Below are 16,807 nucleotides of genomic sequence, written 5' to 3'. Positions count from 1 at the left end.
GCATTTTATTTACAGAATTTGTATTCCATGCCAAAAATGTTAATTTTATCCAATATGCATTTTATTCACAGACTGAGAATTGTATCTCAAGTGAAATTTTAAGTTCAATTAATGTTAATAAAACTACAATTTTTCAGACAAAATCCAGTCCTCATTCTGCCACTCGGAGCGAATGATCTTGTCCACATGAAGCAACAGGACAAACTCATGCATATTTTACATTTTGTATATTTACTACTAATTTTTATTAATGGCGTTTTTTGCATTCTGTATACTTATTTCAGTTTTGTTGACGAAAATGAGATCTGTAGAACAAACTTATCATTGAACCTAAATGACGCACGTCTTCATACTAATTTTACATATTAACCAGAAAACTCACCATATACGCGACTTCGCAGCCAGAGGGCGTCGAAAATAAAACATTGACCGAATAAAGAGGAATTGTAGTGAAGTCCTCCATCCTTCCCACCATCCTCAGCCAGGCGGAGCGGAGAAAGGTCGTCTTTGCTGGTCACCGACGGAGGCGAGAACAGGGGCAGAGACTGACAAGAGAGGGGGAAAAGGGAGGGGTGAAAGAGAAAACGCAAGAAGGGAAAACAGAGCGAGAAGGGACACTCTGACAGATTTTACTCTCAACGACAGCCAAGCAGAACACTACTTTTATCATTCCATTAACGTGGAGCCAAACATTTTGGATTTCTGGAACTTGTGTGCACTACGGCTGATGCGAATGGGTGCAGCCTGCTGAGCACCGTCCAGGTAAGCGCCGTCCTGGCTTGTCCGAGCGCGTGACCGTCGTTCTGGTCATCAGAGCTACCCTGCCTCAGGAGTTAAAGCGAGCCGAGTAGGGAAGTGCCACTTGTGTTCGTGCAAGTTGCGTGCTTAAAGCCTTTGACAAGTGCAGCTTGTCTTGCTTTTCACTTATTTTAAAGGAGTTTTCGAGAGTGGACGCTACTTGTCCGCAGCACCCAGAAGACTTTTTCGAGAGTGGCCTTGCTGCTTCTGTAAACAGTGTTGGTTCCCTACCTGATCGAGAGGACTTTAATGTTTTTGGCGGTCGTGTACGTATCGTACCATGTTCTACTTTTTTCCGGACCTGCTGACTTTTCTCAATTGTGTGTGGATGCCGATGTCGAGTATCTACTGTAAACACAATGTTTCCACTTAATGGGTTATATAATATTTTGTAAAGTGCACGTTTACTTATTTAATGCGTTCTATCCCTAAGCGCCTCCGCCCAGTATTTGGCTAACGATTAACCCAAAGGAGAATTTGTACTGTAAATGCATTTGTGAGCTCACTTGTGCGGAAGGCTGCGGTACTTTCAGTGTTTGTTTATATGGTGCAGGATGAAACCGTGCAGAACTGTTGGAGTGTTCAGTGAATGCTGTCGTGGTGTGGTGCTTCACGAGTTTGAACTTGAAACCCCAAGGTTGTCATTTCAAATCCCACCACTGCCTCTGAGCCCGCTTTACGCTTGCAGATATATCTCGCGTACTGTAAAATGCCAAGGTATTTGCCAGTATCAAGTAAAGATTGCGGAAAGATCCATTCTTTACTCTGTTATTGTGAAATGTTTTTTTGGGGAAAATTTGTAGTTACGAAGTACTGTACAAGCAATGCGATTTCGTTGGCTAACACGTTTGACAGACGTGCAAAGAAAAATGTTCACTGTTCTTTTTTCACGTGCTAGTAACTTTGATCTTGAACACGTTATAACACTAGAATGGCCATGTTTTCTAACACCACTATCAACCTTAATTTGATATAACACCTTTCTATAGTGCAGCAAAACATCACTTATTAAGAAGTAGTGCAACTGCATCTATTTTTTATATTTGGAGGCCTTGCAAGTTGGGATATGATTAAACTGGTAGTCTTTCCATTTGTACTATAATTGCCTTATTAATTATAACATAATTCCTGATAGTAAAAGACATGTAATTTATATTAATATATTTCAAGTCCTTTTTTTGCATAGGGACAGTGTATACACACTATTATGCAGATAAATACTCATTTTTGATAATGTTTATTTACAGCATTGCAGAAACAGTACAATTACCAGCTAGGTGGCTTTTTTGGCATTGAATGTTTTTGCCTTGTTCAGTTGGGTTTCCTCTCACAATCCAAAGAATGTTTTTTGGTTTAATTAACAAGAATAACATCTAGTTTAACAAGATTGAAAATTGGCTTCTAGCAGACTTGTCTGCATCCAGATCAAGAGTATGAGGACTGTGTCTAGAAATGTGGTATAGTATTTAAGGCTTCGGACTTCAAACTCTGAGGTTGTGGGTTCAAACCCCACTACTGACACTTTGTGACCATAAGCAAGTTACTTAACCTGCCTGTGCTGCAATTGGAAAACCCAAAGAAATGAAACCAATTGTATCATAAAATGTTGTAAGTTGCCTTGGATAAAAGTGTCAGCCAAATAAGTAAATGTAAATGACACCTCAGCTTAGAATGGTGAAGTCAGTTACATTTTTTATGAGTCTGTTTACTGTACTGAGTAAGGTCTCAGAGTGCTGTAATAAGTTTATGGGGGTAAATATAAATTACAAATTTTACAAATTACCTGCTACACATAAAATGAGAAGTGAAGCAAAATTACACCTTTTATTGGCTAACTGAGTAAATTACAATATGCAAGGTCCTTCCTCATTACAAAATGCAAGGTCCTTCCTCAGGCAAAGTGTAATAAAAGGTGCCATTTTGCTTCACTTCTTATTGCATCCATAAATGGCTAACATGGTACAGCACTACTAATACTGATGTACATACACAAAAACCAGTCAGCCATGGCTGTCCATCAATCTGATGATGAAAATGTCCATACATTTGTCAATCTCTGACACTCCTTCATTTGTGTGTAAGCTGGTGGAAGAGCAACCCAATTTGGGAAGGGCAGACCTAGGGGAACAATAGGCAGGGGAACTGCCCTCCAGGCGCAGTAGTTTGGCATTGATTGAGATGTCTTGCTGCTCTTTTCTCCTTTTGTTGATGGGTTTGTTGTTATTCAGAATGATGGATTTGATGATAGCCCATCTGTAAAGTTTGTGATCCCCAGCAACACACAAAAATGCAGATTAGGATAAACATATAGTATTGGAATAAAAATATAGGTGTGAAGATGATGTGGATATGATTAAAAATGTTGAAGTCTAACTTATTTAGGGAAACCTCAGTAAAACAAAAAAAAAATTCAATATAATCCCAGTGAACACTAAATTTTTAAGAAGGTATGATTCAAAAAATTCCTTAATTTTGGTACCAGAAGTAAATGTATGGGGCGAAGTGGTGGCTTTGAGGCTAAGGATCTGTGCTAGTATCCAGAAGATTGCTGGTTTGATTCCCCGTCACTGCCAAAAGAGATCCTACTCTGCTGGGCCCTTGAGCATGACCCTTAATCTGTAATTGCTTCAGGGGCGCTGTACAATGGCTGACCCTGCGCTCTGACCCCAAGGGGTATGTGAAAACTAACAAATTCCTAATACAAGAAATTGTATAAGGCGAAATAACAAAAAATAAATAAATAATGCCTTTCAAGCATCTCACATCTGGTTGTTTATTAGGGCAATCACAACTCCCCAAAAACTCACTGTTCAATGACATATACATATTACATCTAGCTCAGTTTACCAAGAGGGACCCATAAACAGCTGTTCATACATACCAGTATATACTAATATAAATGTGCTGGATACTTTTTATCACTTTGACATTCCACATCCATCTGATCATTACTGTTCAATGCCATTGAGACTCCTTGAGAAGTCAGAAAAGGGGACAGCCTGTTGAAGTTGCATTAAAATTGTTTTTTAAATAAGAAGGAGTGCAGAGAATCATGCTGTCTGTATGGGTATTGTTTCAGTATCAATATCTGGACTGTGCTCATAACGCTGCACTTCTTTAATTGCACTATGTAGGAATATTTAATGTATATATAATTGTGAAAACATGGCCCATATAAATAAAATGTGTAAGCTCTAGAAATTGTAAGCCCTTCTTAAATATATACTTGAATGACAAAATGGAGTTAATACAACATATTCAGTATATTGGTTGTTTGGTTCAAAAGATAGCTCTGAACTGATATGGGTGTCCATTTTTATTTAACAAAAGCATCAAACAAATTGCATGGTGCTATTTATTATTGTCAAACTTCATGGGCTATATGAAGCAGCTATTAAATTTTTATTCAACTGAAGGATGCCTAGTAGAACATGATTGTTCACTTATTAAGACTTTCAGGAGAGCATCTTTTTTAGGAAATGTTTGTGCCAGCTTTGAACACATGGTTACCATATTATTTGTTAGCAAATATTTGAACAATGAGGTCAATTGTTGTTTAGTTTTAACCATAAATAAGAGCTTGTTTGGCATATACAACTAAATCATGATTAGGACATTTTCTTTAAAAATCCCGTCTGTCTTACTAACCACTATGGGGCATGCATAATTTATTTTTATCTTTGTTGGCTGCTCCAGAAACACATCTACAGTAATCCCTCCTCCATCGCGGGGGTTGCGTTCCAGAGCCACCCGCGAAATAAGAAAATCCGCGAAGTAGAAACCATATGTTTATATGGTTATTTTTATATTGTCTTGCTTGGGTCACAGATTTGCGCAGAAACACAGGAGGTTGTAGAGAGACAGGAACGTTATTCAAACACTGCAAACAAACATTTGTCTCTTTTTCAAAAGTTTAAACTGTGCTCCATGACAAGACAGAGATGACAGTTCTGTCTCACAATTAAAAGAATGCAAACATATCTTCCTCTTCAAAGGAGTGCGTGTCAGGAGCACAGAATGTCACATAGATAGAGAAAACAATCTCTAGCAAACAAATCAATAGGGCTGTTTGGCTTTTAAGTATGCGAAGCACCCGCGGCACAAAGCTGTTGAAGGCGGCAGCTCACACCCCCTCCGTCAGGAGCAGGGGGAGAGAGAGAGAGAGAGAGATAGAGAGAGACAGAGTTTGTTTTTCAGTCAAAAATCAATACGTGCCCTTTGAGCTTTTAAGTATGCGAAGCACCGTGCAGCATGTCGTTTCAGGAAGCAGCTGCACAAAAGATAGCAACGTGAAGATAATCTTTCAGCATTTTTAGACGAGTGTCCGTATCGTCTAGGTGTGCGAACAGCCCCCCTGCTCAATCCCCATACGTCAGGATCAGAGAAAGTCAGCGCAAGAGAGAGAGAAAAGTAAGCAATCTAGCTTCTCAGCCATCTGCCAATAGCGTCCCTTGTATGAAATCAACTGGGCAAACCAACTGAGGAAGCATGTACCAGAAATTAAAAGACCCATTGTCCGCAGAAATCCGCGAACCAGCAAAAAATCCGCGATATATATTTAAATATGCTTACATATAAAATCCGCGATTGAGTGAAGCCGCGAAAGGCGAAGCGCGATATAGCAAGGGATCACTATACTAGTAAATTAAAAAAAAAATAAAATTAAAAAATATATGCTAAAATGGTTAAATATATTGTTTTCATTTGTTTGAAGTTAGAAATTAGTTTCCCTCATTTCATCATTCTCTTTCTCTAAATATCTGTTTGCACACAATCTCTGTAATGCACAATCTGTTATACTGATTTTGACATTAGAAACTGACCGAAACTAATTCTGTTGTTGTAATAAAATGAGTAGAATAATAGTAAATAGTCAAAATGGTTCCATACAACAGTCCACTGATTAACTGTTTAACAGTTTGAGATCAAAGTTTTGTGTTATTTCTTTTGTTAAATTTTTCAAATTCTTTTGCTATTGGCAAAAGTTGGAACACATTCAGTTTAGCTAATAATAACCAATAGTGTCAAGTAGCCAGGGCTTCTGTCCTTGCAGTAGTCCTCACACATGAAAAGACCATGGACAGTGTTACAGTTTGAGGAACATTGCTGAAGTGATTTTCAAGTTCAGTCTTGGAGTCCCCCATGGCTGCAGGTTTTTAGGCAACAATTTACAGAAATTTACTCTCTTTTAAAATAGAAATGTTTACAAACATCTGTTTATGTGTTGTGAAAAATAGGTACATTTGTTTGTGTTGGTAGTGGCTTCTTCACACTGAGGTACAAGAGTAAAATATGTAAATAAAATACCAAAGGAAGACGATGGCTCTTTTGTGTATGATATAGAATTCACCCATCATTTACAACTCAACAAGCAAACAGTATGGTGTCTCCATCATTTGTATGTACATATTCATTTATATGTGCCTAAACTGGCCCAAAAATGGGGCAAAACGTGTAAATAGCAAAATGTTTACGAAAGGGTGAGAGGAAAACTTTCTTCAAAAAATAAAACATCTGATCCAAAACCCAAAAAAAAATGCCCTTTTAATAAAAAAAATATTAAATAAAGAAACAGAAGAGAATTTGAAATATTTGAAGAAAAACAAAAGCAGGAAGAAAAAGGCAATAAAATAGGTTTATCACAGACACAAACCCTAAAAGTAAACGTATCTAAAGCAACTTTATATCTTTAGCAGGACACTGGAACGCTGAAGCATCCATTTCATCTGCAGCTTCATTTTAAATACCAGTAAGGGTGGTTCCTCAGCTGACACGTCTGATGACCCTCTCCTCCTAGGCTCAGCATAGAGACTATAAATAACACTAGACATTAAGCCCGTTACAATAACGGGCGCTAGAACAGTAGTGCATAAAGTGGGGCGTGCAGCTGATAATCGTGCCTGTGTCGTCTCTCCAGCAAGTACTGTGCAGTTCCCTAGCAAGTATTTTAATCTGTACTGGCATGCAGCTGATTGCTGTATGTGTGGCGTCTCCCCAGCAACGGATTTTATGTGCGCAAAAATAAATCAACTTTTAAAAGTCATCCTATTGTAATATCATGAAAATTCATATATTTATTTATTTATTTAGCTGGTGGTGGATTTTAGGAGGCCCAGACCCCTCATAGACCCAGTGATCATCAAAGGTGACTGTGTGCAGATGGTGCAGACCTATAAATATCTGGGAGTGCAGCTGGATGATAAATTAGACTGGACTGCCAATACTGATGCGCTGTGCAAGAAAGGACAAAGCCGGTTATACTTCCTTAGAAGGCTGGCTTCCTTCAACATCTGCAATAAGATGCTGCAGATGTTCTATCAAACAGTTGTGGCGAGCGCCCTCTTCTACGCAGTGGTGTGCTGGGGAGGCAGCATTAGGAGGAAAGACGCCTCACGCCTGGACAAACTGGTGAGGAAGGCAGGCTCTGTTGTTGGCATGGAGCTGGACAGTTTAACATCTGTGGCAGAGCGAAGGGCGCTCAGCAGGCTCCTATCAATTATGGAGAATCCACTGCATCCACTAAATAATGTCATCTCCAGACAGAAGAGCAGCTTCAGCGACAGACTGCTGTCACTGTCCTGCTCCACAGACAGATTGAGGAGATCGTTCCTCCCCCAAACTATGCGACTCTTTAATTCCACCGGGGGGGTAAACGTTAATATTTAACATTATACATAGTTATTGTCTGTTTTTTTCACCTGTATTATTATCATTCTTTAATTTAATATTTATTGTATCAGTATGCTGCTGCTGAAGAATGTGAATTTCCCATTGGGATTAATAAAGTATCTATCTATCTATCTATCTATCTATCTATCTATCTATCTATCTATCTATCTATCTATCTATCTATCTATCTATCTATCTATCTATCTATCTATCTATCTATCTATCTATCTATCATTTAGGAAAACCCCTTCAACTACTTGACACTATACACTTAACCAGGTCAAGCTTCTTAATCGCAAATCTGACATCCTCAGAGTGAACACTTGCACAACAACAAACACTAATCCCACTTCTTTGGGGAAGCTGGTCTCTGTGTCTCAGTACCCAATTGTATTTTTCGTGCCTTATGTTTTTTACGTCTTACCTCATTTACCGAAATCCGATTGGATCTGCCACGCGATATTTTATATGTCCTGCCCTCTTTGTCTTGTGTGATGCGTCAGGCGGCCTTTGAAGCATCTGCTTTGAAGCATCGCACCGTGCCCTGTGCATGCGCACTTCATCAGAAGACACACACACACGGACACTGGACGCACACAGGGGTTTTATTAAAGAGGATAACTTGAAGTTATAGGCCACAAAACTAATGTTGCTCATAAATTAAAAATTATCAGTAACAAAATATTAATAATAAGGCAAAACCTATAATAGTTACAAAATAATACAGTCATGTGCTGATTTCCAGCTTCATTTGGGACCATCTATAGGTCTAAAGTATATAGGTCATTGATTTTAAGTCTCTTTAGGTCAGTATGGGTCACCAGTACACATACTTTAACTGCCAGTACGGAGTAGCACAAACCAATCTTCAAATCTATGTGGTTGAACACATCTAAAAGAAGGCTGTGCAAGAATTAGCCATGTGGTACAGTGTTGATCAAACGTCCAAGTGTCGGAAACCATGTGAGACCCTGTCAAAAATTAATAAAGAAAAATTTATCACTATTTACAAGGTGTTTCAGTCTTCTTGATGAAAGAAAAAAGTGTGAACCATCTGCACAGATCAGAAACAAAAAAAGATGAGCCAGTTACATGAAGTGTGACATCTATCAAAAAAGTTCTGTGTGGCGTGGCCAATCAGTGTCCCGAAGATTGGAACCCTGTGAGCTATAGCTCATAACACACACTTTTCTTCCTTCCTTTTGGATGCATTCTTTATGCTGGCTGAACTCTTATTGATTGTAAACTCTTGCACACACACAAGTCCACCTCTAAGATGTGAGAAAATGTTGTTATGGTGAGTCACAGACTGCAGTGTAAGAGTCCATCCATCCATCCATCCTATTCCGCTTATCCGAGGTCGGGTCGCGGGGGCAGCAGCTTCAGCAGAGATACCCAGACTTCCCTCTCCCCGGCCACTTCTTCTAGCTCTTCCGGGAGAATCCCAAGGCGTTCCCAGGCCAGCCGAGAGACATAGTCCCTCCAGCGTGTCCTGGGTCTTCCCCGGGGCCTCCTCCCGGTTAGACGTGCCCGGAACACCTCACCAGGGAGGTGTCCAGGAGGCATCCTGATCAGATGCCCAAGCCACCTCATCTGACTCCTCTCGATGCGGAGGAGCAGCAGCTCCACTCTGAGCCCCTCCCGGATGACTGAGCTTCTTACCCTATCTTTAAGGGAGAGCCCAGACACCCTGCGGAGGAAACTCATTTCAGCCGCTTGTATTCGCGATCTCGTTCTTTCGGTCACTACCCAAGCTCATGACCATAGGTGAGGGTAGGAACATAGATCGACTGGTAAATTGAGAGCTGAGACGCACATGACAGACCGATGCAGAGCCCGCATTACTGCGGATGCCGCACCGATCCGCCTGTCGATCTCACGCTCCATTCTTTCCTCACTCGTGAACAAGACCCCGAGATACTTGAACTCCTCCACTTGGGGCAGGATCTCGCTCCCAACCCTGAGACGGCACTCCACCCTTTTCCGGCTGAGGACCATGGTGTAAGTGTAAGAGTTGCTGAAGATATTACACTATATGACCGAGCACAACTTGCTAGGATCATGTGGACAAATGCTACAACTGCAAAATCACTGGAAGACTTATGTAACCTTATGGGGGTGTAAAGGGTGAACCCTTTAGTCACAGAAATGTGAAAGTTCTGGGATTCTTGTTCTTGACCAGCCTTTTTTTGAAGGAACTATGATTTTATGCTTTCCTTTAAGTGTTCATATGGTAATGTGTCATTTTAATTCCTGGAAGGTAGGAATGTACCATTTTTGGATTTACCTGCCTGGATTTATTGATGGCTCCTCTGGGGCCCAATGGATTACATTTTGCTTTTTGTAAAATTCTAAAAAAAAAAGTATTTGAATTTTTTTCCATTTTCAGATTTTTGGTATTTATTTGTCTGTGATGCATTTTTTTATGTTTTTGTTTTCTGTTGTGTACAATTTACAACATATGAGGTTTAAAAAAAGTTTATTGTTTTAATTTATTTTCTTAAACTGTTTCACTTAAACTGTGTGGTAAAAAAAATTCAATACAAGTAGAGAACAGTTAGAGTGAAACTTTCAACTGTAAATATTTAACATAAACATATAGTAATAAATAAATCTAAATGTAAAATTGTGCTTGCAAGACTAAACAAATTTTAGTGAAAATTTTTAAGCTTTACTAAAAATCCTTATTTGAAGTGAAAATGCATCAATCCATACAACCCCATCTGACACAGCTGTTTTCACATAAATAAAAGTGTACTTTTATTCAAGACTATAACCGAAGAATAAAGAAAGCAAGTTACAGTTGGTGGTTGATACGACAGCTTGCGTGGTGCAATGCTAAGAACTGCTGATTTCAAGTGACGGTGAGATACGAAGAAGGCAGCTTCGCCAGCGTTTGTGTGTCAGAACCCTTTTGGGGGGGGGGGGGGGGGCGGTAGTATGCATTGTGGTACACTGCAGACCTATAGCGCGTCTTTATGTCAGATGGGGTTGTATGGATTGATTCTGAATGCGACTGCGAGAATGAAAAATGAATTAAAAAAAAAAAAAAAAGCTAACCTTTACCAGTATCATAAGTTACACTGGCTGTTACAGACTGAAATCAAATTTATGTTGTTACTAGCAAAATACCCGCGCTTCGCAACGGCGAAGTAGTGTGTTAAAGAGGTTATGAAAAAGTAAAGGAAACATTTTTAAAATAACGTAACATGATTGTCAATGTAATTGTGTTGTCAGAGAAAAAAATAAAATGTATGTATAAAATAAGTTTAATTGCCAAATTTATTTTTCCACAAATAAAGAGCACTTACAATAACATAGAAATCAATATAAACAACATTAACATCATTATCATTTGAGAATATGAAGTAATATATAAGAAGCACATTGCATATAAATATAAATTATTAAACATTAAAATGTTCTTCTATAAAACAGTACCGTGGCTATTAGTTTGTCTGTCGAGGATTTTAAATGAGCTGTAGCTCGCAAACCGTTTCACCTATTGACTTGAAATTTGGTACACAGATACTACGTCACGTCTACTATTCGCTTTCCCACACATATGAACACATATATATATATATATATATATATATATACACACATACATATACACACACATACACATATATACATATACATACATAGTGCGTTGCAACACGGGCTGTGATTGTTACATGGGAGGGAGACGACAAATCACAGCTTCCTGCTTTGTAATCGGGCTTGTGATTGCTGCTTTGACGGATGTCCAGATCCCGCAGTATTTCCCCTTAGGAGAGGCGTTAGGCAAGTGTAATTGAATAGCGGTGGTGCAAGTTATTACTCTTTTTATCTTTATTTTATTTTATTGTAGAATCAACTCACAGCTGCGCGCACCAGTGCGTGCGTGGCGGATGCGTACGGCTGACGTTTTCATTGTCTACCACCTTCGCTAATCATTCTTGAGGCAGATTGAAGACTGAAGTGCCAGCTTAACTGAAAAATTAAAGAAAACATACTAAGTTTTAAAAGAAATCAGTTTTAACGGGAAAAGATGCCGACGAAAGAAGAGAAGCAGCGGGACGCTAGGGTGAAGAGCTGCTCATTAAGCAGCAAGCGCATCAACCTCTGAGCAAACGAATGGTAAACGTAGAGAGAAAGAGGATAAATACTATGAATGGTCATGTCAAGTGTATTCACTCCACGTTATCGTGGAGTGCGCTGTTACTGGTATTTTGATAAAAGAATCTGAATAACATATAAGAATCGTATAAATTATTAAACAGTAAAACATTAACATTTAAGAAGTAAAGATACATTGAGTACTACTGCAGTGCTTTCGGGTATAGTACATTTTTTGTTTGCCCATTACATGCATAAATGTATAAATTTTTGGGTGTACCTACCCAAGAACACGCGACATGACCCGGCAGTTAAAAATTTATCGCTCCAGCAATTTTAACTCTGTTACAAAGTCATCTAATATGGTATTGCAAACGGCAGTGGGAGCGTTTCTATAAACTCAATTTAAACTTACTGTTTACACCGTGCTTTGAAGATACATAGTATGCGACACGTGTTTCGCCGTAATTGTGGGCTCATCAGGAGTACACAGTCACTGCACTCCCTTACGGGAATCGATCCTCGGACGTAGAGGCGAAGCCCCTAACGTTGTGCCACGGCGTGAGGTTCGTTCATTTGACAGCATGTAGATCGGGGTAATTACATTGCAGGCATTCGTAGTCTGATTCACAATCTGATTGTATGGGTGGTTACCTACCAGGTAACGCTTGTGGTTGGTGAGCAAGTCGGCTAACTTCTGCCACGGTGCCCTCTTTCAGTTGCGAGAAGCAGATCATACAATGGTTGAAATAGTTTAATATATATAGCAAAATCACCGCGCTTCGCAGGGGCGAATATGGTATTGCAAACGGCAGCGTTTCTGTAAACTTAAACTTACGGTTTATACCGTGCCTTGTTTCATATTCTTTTCCTACCTTATCAATTGTGTAATGTGTTTTTTGAACAGGTTTCATTAATGGAAGTGATCACTCCTGCTGCGTTCAGTCACTTCACGTGAGCCACTCTCTTGTGTGATGTTGCGATGTCCACGGGTTTATTTAATGTTAGCTAAGACCCGGCAGTTAAAAGTTTCTCGCTACAGCAATTTTAACTCTGTTACAAAGTGATGCAAACTGTCGTTTATACCTCGTGTCTTCTCATTAAACTTGTATCTCGCGAATATGGCATTGCAAACGGCAGCGGGAGCGTTTCTATAAAGTTAAGGTTACGGTTTACACCGTGCTTTTTTATACCTCGTGTCTTCTCATTAAACTTGTATCTCGCGAATATGGTATTGCAAACGGCAGCGGGAGCGTTTCTATAAAGTTAATTTAGACTTACGGTTTACACCGTGCTTTTTTATACCTCGTGTCTTATGAAGATGCTTGTATGCGTCACTCACTCGCTTCTTATTGTTTCGCTGCCTTGTCAATTGTGTAATGAATGTTTTCTTCTGCGCTCTTTGGGGCTCCTCCTTCTTTTCTACGTACTGAGTTCACAGTCAGTTCACGTGATTACGTGGGAGGCGTGATGACGCGACACGCAACTCAGTCTCCTACGGCCATCTTGCTGCCTACCATTACAGTATATGGACAAAAAAGAGGTTCCAGTTATGACCATTACGCGTATAATTTTGAAATGAAAACTGCCTAACTTTTGTAAGTAAGCTGTAAGGAATGAGCCTGCCAAATTTCAGCCTTCCACCTACACGGGAAGTTGGAGAATTAGTGATGAGTCAGTCAGTCAGTGAGTGAGTCAGTCAGTGAGGGCTTTGCCTTTTATTATTATAGATTCTAAAATTGTAAGAATAAGAGCAGTTCACTTCTCGAAGTGGAGCCGTGCGGGATCGAACTCACCACCCTCTGATCCCCAGTCAGGAGCTGATACCATTACGCCACCGCGGCGGTTGTAGTAAGAATGTCAATGTGGCATGCTAACGCGGCTTTTTTTTTTGTGCAGTTATATTTTTGAATAAAAGCGCACGTGTTCTCTTATTTGTACCTTTTGTGAAAGTGTTTCTTTGATATATGGACTTCAGGCTTCATACGTTATATAGTTTATGCCTACATTTTGTCATTTACTATTAGAATATGAAAAACGTTTCTGTTTTAAAAATGTGCTTGCACAGACTACTATAGAAACGGAACACACATGAAATGCGTGTATTCCAAATAACACTATATTATTTCCACTCTAAAACTCCACTTCAATCCCAGATAATCAAATCAAGGCAAGGCATGAGCTAGGAGAAATTCGTTCTAAGTCGGTGGGGGGATGGAATAGCTGGCTGCTAGTAGCTTTTGTTTATCAGCACATTTAGATGACAAAGGACTCTGGCGGAGAGGTGCAAACGGATTTAAGACGCGATTTAAGGTGGGACGGATTTACGAGTTTTTTCGTAGGCTCTGGTAATTCTAGTGTTAATAAAGAATAAAGTAGTTCTGATTGCCAGGGAGGACAGAAAAAACAACAAAAAAGACACCTTATTTATGTTACCATATGCACATAGTAAGTTTATTCATCCATCCATCCATCCATTATCCAACCCGCTATATCCTAACTACAGGGTCACGGGGGTCTGCTGGAGCCAATCCCAGCCAGCACAGGGCGCAAGGCAGGAAACAAACCCTGGGCAGGGCGCCAGCCCACCACAGGGCACGCACACACACACCCACACACCAAGCACACACTAGGGACAATTTAGGATTGCCAGTGCACCTAACCTGCATGTCTTTGGACTGTGGGAGAAAACCGGAGTACCAACAGTAAACATGTCCATACTATTCAGAACATGATTGTGAAGCTTTTGATCTTTTAATGAGACACTGTATGACCCTATACTAAAGTAATTTATTTCTATGTAAGCTCTGAACCCCACAATGAATAAAATTATGGGATAACCCATATCTTGTACATATGGGATACTTTCACGCACATACGAGATGTTTTCTGAACTCTTTTGGGACCCCGCCCCCAATGGGACAACACACCGAAGTACATCCTGAAGTGCAAATGCCACCTCTGTGGAAGATGGCTTGTCCATTGCTGGGGTAACCGCAGGCTCATAGCACTGCAGTGGAGCACCGATGAAGCAACTCCAAGCCTATAAGCGCCTGTCATCGATGGGTGATGCAAGGAACATTATAAATGCAGGGAACAGTGTTACTTGGCCTCTAACCTGGCCACGACCTTGCCTGACTGCTTTGTCTTTGTATAGGAGAGTGGCAGATCCCGCCTCAATAAATAACCGTGCTGTTCCTGTTTCAAGCTGAATAAAGCTGGTTTTGCTAAAGTACTGAGACTCAACCTCGTGGTTTGGGGTGCAAGACACTGACTCATACGTCACAGTGCGTACAGGATACTTTTACATATGTACGAGATGTTTTCAATACGTACAAGATACTTTCACATACATATGAGATAAAGTTAGATTAAAAAAATTATAAAAGTGTGCTTCGGGGCTACCCAATTATGACTTTACCAAAGCCACGGCTCTTCAGTTTGACGTCCATCTCTTGTAGCGCGGTGATATTAAAATCAGGTGGGTGGGCTTTCATTGTGGGATGGTAGAGGTACATAATTTATGTTTACAGTTATCAGTTTGCACATACGTACGGAGTGCCTGTGGGGACAAGGTGTTGTTTTATTATCTTCTGGGAAACAATTTGGTGCATACAAGTTACTACTTCATGCTAGGGGTGGGCGGTATGACCAAAATTCTATATCACGGTATTTTTCTAAATTATCCCGGTTTCACAGTATTGGATGGTATTTTTTCCCCATGCATGAGTGAATGTTAACCACATTTTCCACTGCAATTACTGCAGTAGACTGGCTAAGAATAACCTATTCCACTGTTATGAGAATTGTACATTGTACAAAAAAACATTTTAATGTGCACACAAGTATTAATACAGGTTTGCATGGCCCCATAAAGTGATAGTTTTCAAGGGGGTGACACTAATGAAGGGAAGGAATCACATTGCATGACAGTTGCAGTCAAAATATAGAACCTTTTTATTGAACAAATTTTTCAAAAACTTAAACTACGATTTTGACAATATATTTTCAACCATCCAAAGAGACATTTAGACTTACTAAAATATCCAGAGGTGCTTGACAGAAGTTGCATTGCACTGATAGAAAAGTAATAAATAGTAAATATTTTTTGTGAACCAACTACACTTTGTTAATGTTAACCATCTCTGTCCACTGACACGTTAAAGTGACTTTTTCAACAACTTTACCATCAATAAACTGCATAATATTTAAACTAATAAATAATAACAATAAAATAAATAATAGTATTATTACTGATAGCTGCACTCTTACTTCAAGACTTCAAGCCCAGGTGCATTACACAGTATTCACCAAATTAAAATAAAATAAAATAAAACAAGTGCAACTTTGTGATGACATCCTTACCAACTGTACCATCATTTAGGCAAACTGCATTAATATGGACCTTGCTTCAAGCTAAGCTACAGTGGTGTGAAAAACTATTTGCCCCCTTCCTGATTTCTTATTCTTTTGCATGTTTGTCACACAAAATGTTTCTGATCATCAAACACATTTAACCATTAGTCAAATATAACACAAGTAAACACAAAATGCAGTTTTTAAATGATGGTTTTTATTATTTAGGGAGAAAAAAAATCCAAACCTACATGGCCCTGTGTGAAAAAGTAATTGCCCCCTTGTTAAAAAATAACCTAACTGTGGTGTATCACACCTGAGTTCAATTTCCGTAGCCACCCCCAGGCCTGATTACTGCCACACCTGTTTCAATCAAGAAATCACTTAAATAGGAGCTGCCTGACACAGAGAAGTAGACCAAAAGCACCTCAAAAGCTAGACATCATGCCAAGATCCAAAGAAATTCAGGAACAAATGAGAACAGAAGTAATTGAGATCTATCAGTCTGATAAAGGTTATAAAGCCATTTCTAAAGCTTTGGGACTCCAGCGAACCACAGTGAGAGCCATTATCCACAAATGGCAAAAACATGGAACAGTGGTGAACCTTCCCAGGAGTGGCCGGCCGACCAAAATTACCCCAAGAGCGCAGAGACGACTCCTCCGAGAGGTCACAAAAGACCCCAAGACAACGTCTAAAGAACTGCAGGCCTCACTTGCCTCAATTAAGGTCAGTGTTCACGACTCCACCATAAGAAAGAGACTGGGCAAAAACGGCCTGCATGGCAGATTTCCAAGACGCAAACCACTGTTAAGCAAAAAGAACATTAGGGCTCGTCTCAATTTTGCTAAGAAACATCTCAATGATTGCCAAGACTTTT

The 16,807-nt window shown here is 39.7% G+C and overlaps 1 protein-coding gene across 3 annotated transcripts in view; it reads left to right on the top strand.

Annotated features, from left to right (window-relative positions):
• The first annotated feature begins 442 nt into the window (after positions 1 to 442).
• The window catches only part of LOC114659191 (guanine nucleotide-binding protein G(I)/G(S)/G(O) subunit gamma-12-like), a 284,521-nt gene continuing 268,156 nt past the window's right edge, over positions 443 to 16,807 (top strand). Inside the window, exon 1 of one of the 3 annotated variants that reach the window (XM_051932780.1) lies at positions 443 to 762. The gene's annotated coding sequence lies outside the window, so the exon portion shown is untranslated. The remainder of the gene's footprint in view (positions 763 to 16,807) is intronic. The other 2 variants (XM_051932782.1, XM_028811513.2) reach the window with 2 other exon arrangements.

This window comes from Erpetoichthys calabaricus, chromosome 10 (genome assembly GCF_900747795.2).
Source record: "Erpetoichthys calabaricus chromosome 10, fErpCal1.3, whole genome shotgun sequence".
NCBI lineage: Eukaryota > Metazoa > Chordata > Cladistia > Polypteriformes > Polypteridae > Erpetoichthys > Erpetoichthys calabaricus.
This window is presented reverse-complemented; position numbering and strand designations above follow the sequence as displayed.